Source organism: Camelus dromedarius, chromosome 24 (assembly GCF_036321535.1).
Source record: "Camelus dromedarius isolate mCamDro1 chromosome 24, mCamDro1.pat, whole genome shotgun sequence".
In the NCBI taxonomy this organism is placed as follows: Eukaryota; Metazoa; Chordata; class Mammalia; order Artiodactyla; family Camelidae; genus Camelus; species Camelus dromedarius.
Genome location: NC_087459.1, coordinates 12,143,011 through 12,151,142, shown reverse-complemented (window position 1 = coordinate 12,151,142; position 8,132 = coordinate 12,143,011). Strand labels below are relative to the sequence as shown.

The window sequence follows — 8,132 nt, the reverse complement described above, 5'->3', positions numbered from 1 at the left end:
TCAAATCAAAACTACAGTGAGGTATAACCTCACACCAGTCAGAATGGGCATTATTCAAAAGCCCATGAACAATAAATGCTGGAGAGGGTATGAAGAAAAGGGAACCCTCACACACTGCTGGTAGGAATGTAGTTTGGTGCAGCCATTATGGAAAACAGTATGGAGAGTCCTCAAAAAATTAAAAATAGACTTACCATATGATCCAGCAATCCCACTCTTGGGCATATATTTGAAGGGAATTCTAATTAGAAAAGATACATGTATCCCACTGTTCATAGCAGCACTATATACAATAGCCAAGACATGGAAGCAATCTAAATGTCCATCAACAGACAACTGGATAAAGAAGTTGTAGTATATTTATACAATGGAATACTACTCCGCCATAAAAAAGAACAAAATAATGCGATTTGCAACAACATATATGGACATGGAGATCATCATTCTAAGTGAAGTAAACTAGAAAAAGAAAAATACCATGATATCTCTCATATGTGGAATCTTAAACAAAAAAAAAGAGGACACTAATAAATTCACCTACAAATCAGAAACAGACTCGCAGACCTGGTATACAGTCTTACCGTTACTGGGAGAAAGGGAGTGGGAAGGGATAAATTTAGGAGTTTTACATTTGCAAATGTTAACAACTATATATAAAAATAGATTAAAAAACCAAAATTATTTGTATAGCACAGGGAACTATATTCAGTATCTTCTAATAACCTTCAATGAAAAAGAATATGTAAATGAACATATGTATGTCTATCCATGGCTGGGACGTTGTGCTGTACACCAGAAACTGACACATTGTAACTGATTATACTTCAATAAACAGTTTTTTAAAAAGAACTCAGACACAAAACAGAAAAAAAAATACCTGGGAAAACACTTCAGTGGGGGGAAAAAAAGAAATACAACAACAAACTTAAAACAAATAAATGGCATAAGTACATACCTATAATAATTATTTTTAAATTTGTTTAAATTTATTCTTATTAAAGTCTAGTTAATTTATAATGTGTTAGTTTCAGGTATACAGCAAAGTGATTCAGATGTGTTTACGTATATATAGGTATATATACATTTGCTTTTTCACATTCTTTTCTGTTATAGGTTATTACAGAATATTGAATATAGTTCTCTGTGCCATATACTAGAACCTTGTTTTTTATTGATTTAATATATAGTAGTGTGTATATGTTAATCCCAAACTCCTAATTTATCCTTCCCCCACCCTTGCTTTCCCCTTTGGTAACCGTAAGTTTGTTTTCTATGTCTATGAGTCTATTTATATTTTGTTAATAAGTTCATTAGCATTTTTCAAGATTCTACATTTAAGTGATATCATATGATATTTACCTTTCTCTGACTTAGTTCACTTAATATGATAATCTATACGTCCATCCATGTTGCTGCAAATGGCATTATTTCATTCTTCTTTATGGCTGAGTAATATTCCATGGTATAAATAGACCACATCTTCTTTATCCATTCATTTGTCAATGAACATTTCGTTTACTTCCATGTCTTGGCTATTGTAAATAGTGCTGCAATGACCATGGGGTGCACGTTATTTTTTCAAATAAGAGTTTTCTCTGGATACATGCCCAGGAGTGGGATTGCAGGCTCATATGATAACTCTAGCTTTATTTTTTTTAATTCTCCATACTGTTCTTCATAGTGGCTGCACGAATTTACATAGAACCAACAGTGAAGGAGGGTTCCATTTTCCTCATACCCTCTCTAGCATTTATTTATAGATTTTTGAATGATGGCCATTCTGACCGGTGTGAGGTGATACCTCATTGTAGTTTCAACTGGCATTTCTGTAAAAATTAGCATCACTGAGTATCTCTTCATGTACCTGTTAGCCATCTAAATGCCTTCTTTGGAGGAAGGTCTATTTAGGTCTTCTGCCCATTTTTTTGATTGGGTTGTTTGGGGTTTTTTGGTATTAAGCTGCATGAGCTGGTTGTATATTTTTCAAGATTAAGCTCTTATCAGTTGCATCATTTGCAAATATTTTTCTCCCAACCTGTGTTGTCTTTCTATTTTTTTTTTTCCTTCTGTAGATGTTTATTCTACTTCAAGGAACAAAGTTCTGAAGTCCATGTTTTAATGTACAGTGATATAATACTCTGCAATATAAAATACAATTTACAGAAATTTGTCAGGTAAACCTAAAGAAACACACATGATTTTTACATTTGTCATATTTAAATTAGAAAAGTTTGTTTTATATGTTAAAAAAACCTTCACATCACGTCACATGTTGGGACCTGACACCACTTTAATGCAATTTAACCTACTGACTCTGGTCTATAACCAATCATCCCAAATGGGTAAGTTCTCTCTGTTCTCATACCGTAAAACATTTGTGTCAGAAAGTGAAAATCTGTAGTGATATACAATGGAATAGACTCTGAGGAACAAATGAAATTCTCTAATTTTACATTTGCAAAAGTAAGTTTATAAAAATATAAAAAAAAAATTACCAAAGTGTGTTTGTACAGTCAAATAAATTAGGTTTTCTCTACTTCACACTTAAGTACTCGGAAAATACAGTGTACTGTATTTCACAGCGAAAAGCTTTCTAGTTTGTAGTTCTTGAGCCAATATCACTATTTTCCATTTCGTCCTTTATACAAGTATTGTTCAATTTTGATGGCAAGTTTATAACCTGATAACAGTTTGGAGCTAGTGCACTTTACCTGGGATACAGAAAGAAATGCTCAGATGGTAAAGTTCAACAAACAATACTTTCCTGATTATTCAGATCAAAGAAACCCACCTCCCCCTTTAAAGTACACTTAATTGGTTTATTTTCTCTTTAGGGTGGTAAAATTTAAACCTTTTTAAAATAAACTGTTTTTAAAATTTAACAACTTCTACTCAGATGTTGCTTTTAATCATGTTTTTGAAAAAATGTGTAAGATGATATACAAGATCTTGTGTTAGCTCACAGGGAAAAAGAATATGAAAATGAATATATGTATGTTCATGTATGACTGAAAAATTGTGCTCCACACCAGAAATTGACACAGCATTGTAAACCAACTATAACTCAATTTAAAAAAAACTGAGCTTTTGCTCGGAAACGTGTTTTGTTCCCTGGCTGAATTTGTAATTCAAATTTCTTTATGACAAGAGAAAGAATTACCTGTAAGTTCTGCGTTTCTCAACCTCCCAGATATGAGCTAACACCCAACATGGCTCTCTCACAGCCAGGCGCACACACGCAGCGACGCCCGCCGCCAGGAGACTGACAAAGCCTCCGGAAACAGAAACACGGGCAAGACGTCAGGAAAGGTATGGCTCTGGGAGTTCCCTTAAAGCTCAAGTCCTAAAAGCTCAACTTCCCTTAAAATTTACAAGTCAAGAACAGGAAAATGAATATATGTATATTCATGTATGGCTGAGGAATTCTGCTGTACACCAGAAATTGACACTCATTGTAAACTGACTATAACTCAATTAAAAAAAAATGTAAACAATTTACGAGTCAAGTTACTAGAAAAGATAACTTTAGAATCTGAGAAAGCAATATGCTTTTGTAGATAACTCATTTCAGTAATTTTTAATGGAAATGTTGAGTTCTTGGTGTGTTTTTTTTAAAGCATCAGAATTGGAAAGGTGTGAAATTTTGTGAGAAGCCATTATACACAAAATGAGTCATTTCTGGAGTCCAGAACATTCTATTCAGCCTGAGTTCAGAGCTCTTTCAAAAACCCCCTGTTGAACCCGCTTGTGAGCCCGGATCTCGAGCCCACGGCCCTAGGTCTGGGCGTCCAGGCCTCAGCCTTGAGGTCCCGGGGGACGCTGCTGGCTCCAGCGGTGGTCCCTTTGCCGCCGCGCTCCCGCTCACAGGCCTGGTCGCGGTCGCGGTCGCGGTCCATGCTGCGGGACCTCTCCCGGTCGCGCCTGCGGTCGTGGTCTCGGTTGCAGCTCCGCTCGCGACCCGAGTCCCACTCGCGGCCGGCATCCTTGTCCCAGTGTCGGTCCCAATCGCGGCCGCGGTCTCGGTTCTAGCTCCGCTCGCGACCCGAGTCCCACTCGCGGCCGGCATCCTTGTCCCGGTGTCGGTCCCAATCGCGGCCGCGGTCTCGGTTCTAGCTCCGCTCGCGACCCGAGTCCCACTCGCGGCCGGCATCCTTGTCGCGGTGTCGGTCCCACTCGCGGCCGCGGTCCCAGTCCCGCTCCTGCTCCAGGTTCCGCCCGCTCCCGCCCCCAGCATTCCCGAGCTCGCGCTCCTGCCTGCGGTCCCCGAGGGCTGGGCCCCGACGACTGTCCGGCGGCGGTGCCTCAGGCTCCTCCAAGGGCTTCTCCTTGGGCCCGGCCTCGAGCCGCTCCCTTGGCCGCCCTTCGAATGCCTGGTTCCGGTACTCGTGGGCCTTGCCCTCGCGAAAGTCGCGGGAGCCCACTGCCCCTCGGCCTCCAGAGAGGAGGGCGGGGGGGCGGCCCGGCCTCGTCCCACCTGTTTTTCCTGCGCTGGCGGGGGTGGGGCGGAGGGGGCGGGGGTGCTTGGCTGGGTGGCTCCGGCAGCCAGCAGGCTTCGGCTTCTCGCGGGGCGGGGACGGGGGGGGGGGGTTGGCCCTGGATGTGGAAATGACGGGGCGCCGGCTCACTCTTCTCAGGAAAAGGGGTGGACCCCGAAACTGCAGGGGGTGCCGGTGCCCTCTGTTTTGCAAATCTGAGCAGTGAATTGACTCTGCTTTTCAAACTGAGGAGGCTGCATTCCCCTGGGTACCGGCATGAAATTTGGTGCTTGGCCTCTAGACCCTTCAAACCAGTTGGGGTGGGGACCCTGGGCAGTTTCAAACTGGCTCGAATGTGGCCCTCTTGGGCCCACAAAGTGGAGGGGGATGGTCCTCCCTGGCCTCGGAACTGAGAGGGAGGAGGGCCTCCCCCGGGGTCTTTTAAACTGAGACAGCAGAGGCCTTCTTTGGAGTCCAAACTGGAAAGAGGCCATAGCCCTGTTTCCCACCACCTGGGCTTGTTTCAGGCCTTCAAACTGAGCAGGAGGGCCTGCGGCCTCGGCCTCGCTATACGGGGGTCTTGGAATTCCCTTTCCTCGCTCTGGGTGGGTGTTTGTGTTCTTCCAGTGTTGGTGGTGCTGCTCCTCTGGGCACGCAAGATGAGAGAGGGAGGGGCCCCTGGTGTCAGCTTAGGGAGGCGGCCCGTGTGACCCAGAGAACAAGGAAGGGATGGGCCCCTTTTGTGGCCTGAAGGTGGCCAGCGGTGCCCTCCTCTTGGCCCGTCCTTACTGGAAATTATATTCTCTTCCCGGAAACGGAGGGGCTGGCCCTCGTGGTCCTGGGAAGCCGGAGCCGCAGAGGCCTGCCATCCTGAAAGGGCGCGTGGTGCGGGTCCCGTTGGCCCTGGAACTGGGCCGGAGGCGGCCCTCCTGTCTGGGCGGGTGGGGGGGAACGCGCCGGCCTGCTCGCCAGGCCTGGGTTGTGGCTCTCTGTCTCCCTCAGTGTCAGCTGCTGGGAGGTCACTTTTTGCAGCAAGCAGCGTTTCTTGGATCCTTGTACTGAGAGGAGCCAAGGGGCCTTTCCTGATCCCTTCCCGGCGGGGGTGGGGGGGCGGGGGAGGCTGGAGGGAGGCGCTCCGGGGAGTGCGCGGCAGCACCTCGCAGGCCGGCGGCAGGCGTCACGCTCTGGGCGGGCTGCTGGCCCGGGCTGTCTGAGCGCTCCCGCGTGGGCGGCTGGGCCTCCCCGCCAGGAGCCCACCGGGGACGGGCTGACTCTGGCTCCTCCTGGGCCAGCCCGGCCCCTCTGGGCCCTTCTCCGGCTGGCGGGGTGGCGGGGGGCTCTGGGGCGGCTTCGCTCTTGCTCTCGCTGCTCTCCGGGGCCAACCAACCGTCAGGCCTGCCGAGGGCCCTGACTGCTGCGCCCGGGCGTTGTCGGGCCGGCCCCTGGCTGGTGGAGGGGGCGCGGCCGGCCGGCCCACAGGCTGCTGCTCCTGCGGAAACAGCTGGGCCCAGGGCAGCGACGCCTTTGGGGGTGACGACATGAGGGCCTCCGACAGGGAGAAGTGGCCCTCTGCTAACTGAGAGCTGCCCCCTGCTCCTGCACTTGTCTCTTCTGCTCCTCGACTTGCTTGTTGAGTTCCCCTGTCATCTTCTCCTTCTCAGCCACGGAGGGGGCAGAAATGCTGGTGGTGAAGCCAGTGGGCTTCCCCGTGCCCGAGCCGTGCTTGTCCGCACACATTCTGTTGGGCACACCGTGGATGGTCACTTCAGCTTCTGCTAAAATCGTCTGGTCCTCTGGGTCATAGGCCACCTCCTCCCGCTCTGCCAACTCAGAGGCCTTTTCCGCGTCCTGCCTTTGCCCCCAGTCACCCAGCTGAGTGTGGAAGGCTCTCACGGGACCGTACCCTCCCTCGGGGTCATATGGTCTGTCATCTTCCTCTTCCTCTAGACCTTGTCTTTTGAGAACTGACCAAACTGCTGGACGATGGGTGGCAGCTCACTGTTGGCCTTGGCCCTGGAGTCTTGGTGGGAGGCCGGGGCGGACTCTGCATCCTCCTTGCTGGGGGTGGGGGTGGGGGTGGCCTGACAGCTTCTTCCCAGAGAGTCTGCAGGATATGTTCCAAGGGCGACGCTGTTTTTGAAGTAGAGGACGTGACAGAGGAAGTGACTGAGGTGACTCTTGCTGAGGCAGGTGATGCTGTCATGGAGTTTGTGGCTCCTGGTTTGAAGGACAACAGTGGTTTTAACACCGAAGACCTAATACTTCTGGAAGAGCGAGGAGACCCCGAGGGTGTGCTGACAGCCGTGTCCCCAGAGCACAGCTGATACTTGGGGAGTTTCTTTTCAGGCAACAGGGCCTTGGGCACCTTGGGATAAATGGGAGTGTCTGTTTCTTCTTCAGTCTGAGGTCTCCTGTCCGATTCTCCAGTATCTGAAGGACATTTGATTTTGTTGACAGATTACTAACCCAAGGATTTTGATTGGACATGGTGACTCAAGACCTGGTCCCTCAAAGGGCAAGAGTTTGGATGGAATGGAGTCAAAGGGTGCTTAGCAGGATTGGGTAGAGGTCCTTGACATGCCTGCTATTGTTAGCGACCACGTCAGCCGAAGTGGCCACGGCTGCTAAGACAGGAGGAGAGGGACAGAGGCCACCTCCTCCTCCGTCGCGGGGTGAAACCAGATCAGGCCCAGCTCCTTAGACACAGAAGATCTGAGTTTGCCAACATAATTCCAAATGGCCCTTGGGGCGATTTTCATTTTGTTCATGGTTTCCTTTACTGTGCAAAAGCCTTTCAGTTTATTAGGTTCCATGTATTTATTTTTATTTTCATTACTCTAGGAGATGGACCCAAAAGGAGGGAGACTGAAAGACCTAGTAGTAAAACTAGAAAGGTTAAAAGACCTAGTATGGAGGTTAAAAGACAAAAGTAGTAAAATCACCTCTATCCACAATAAGCAGTTAAGGAATACACAAAACAATTAGCTGTAAAATATATTTAAAATAGTAATTGTGAGGAGAGGAGAGTACAAATGCAAGGTATTTAAAATTATTTAAATTATAAGATGGACCTAACTGCCATGTGTAGGGCATTCCATCCAAAAGCAGCAGATTACACATTCTTTTCAAATGCACGTGGCACATTCTCCAAAATAGATCACATGCTTGACCCCCAAATCAAGCCTTGGTGAATTTTAGAAAACTGAAATCAAATCAAGCATCTACTCTGACCACAATGCTATGAGGCTAGAAATCAATTGCAAGGGGAAAAAAATGTGAAAAGCACAAACACGTGGGGTTTAATAATACACTACTAAACAACCAATGGATTACTGCATAAATCAAAGAGGAAATTTTAAAAAATACTTGAGACAAATGAGAGCAAAAAAACAAGGATCCAAAAACCTATGGAATGCAGCAAATCAGTCCTAAGTGGGAAGTTTATGGCAATGCAAGCTTACCTCAGGAATCAATAATCACTTTAAATGTCAATTAACTAAATGCTACAATCAAAAGATATAGGGTGGCTGACTGGATAAGAAAATGAGATCTATCTATATGCTTCTTATAAGAGACTCACTTCTTCGTAGTCAAGGGGCGGCAGAGAGCCCCATCCATGAGCTTCCCCTGTGGGACCATCAGCGCTTTGCGCAAGCT

General features: G+C 47.1%; 1 pseudogene; it reads right to left on the bottom strand.

Moving 5' to 3' along the window:
- Window positions 1–3,562: 3,562 nt before the first annotated feature.
- Window positions 3,563–7,289, bottom strand: LOC105106489 (death-inducer obliterator 1-like; annotated as a pseudogene).
- Window positions 7,290–8,132: the final 843 nt, after the last annotated feature.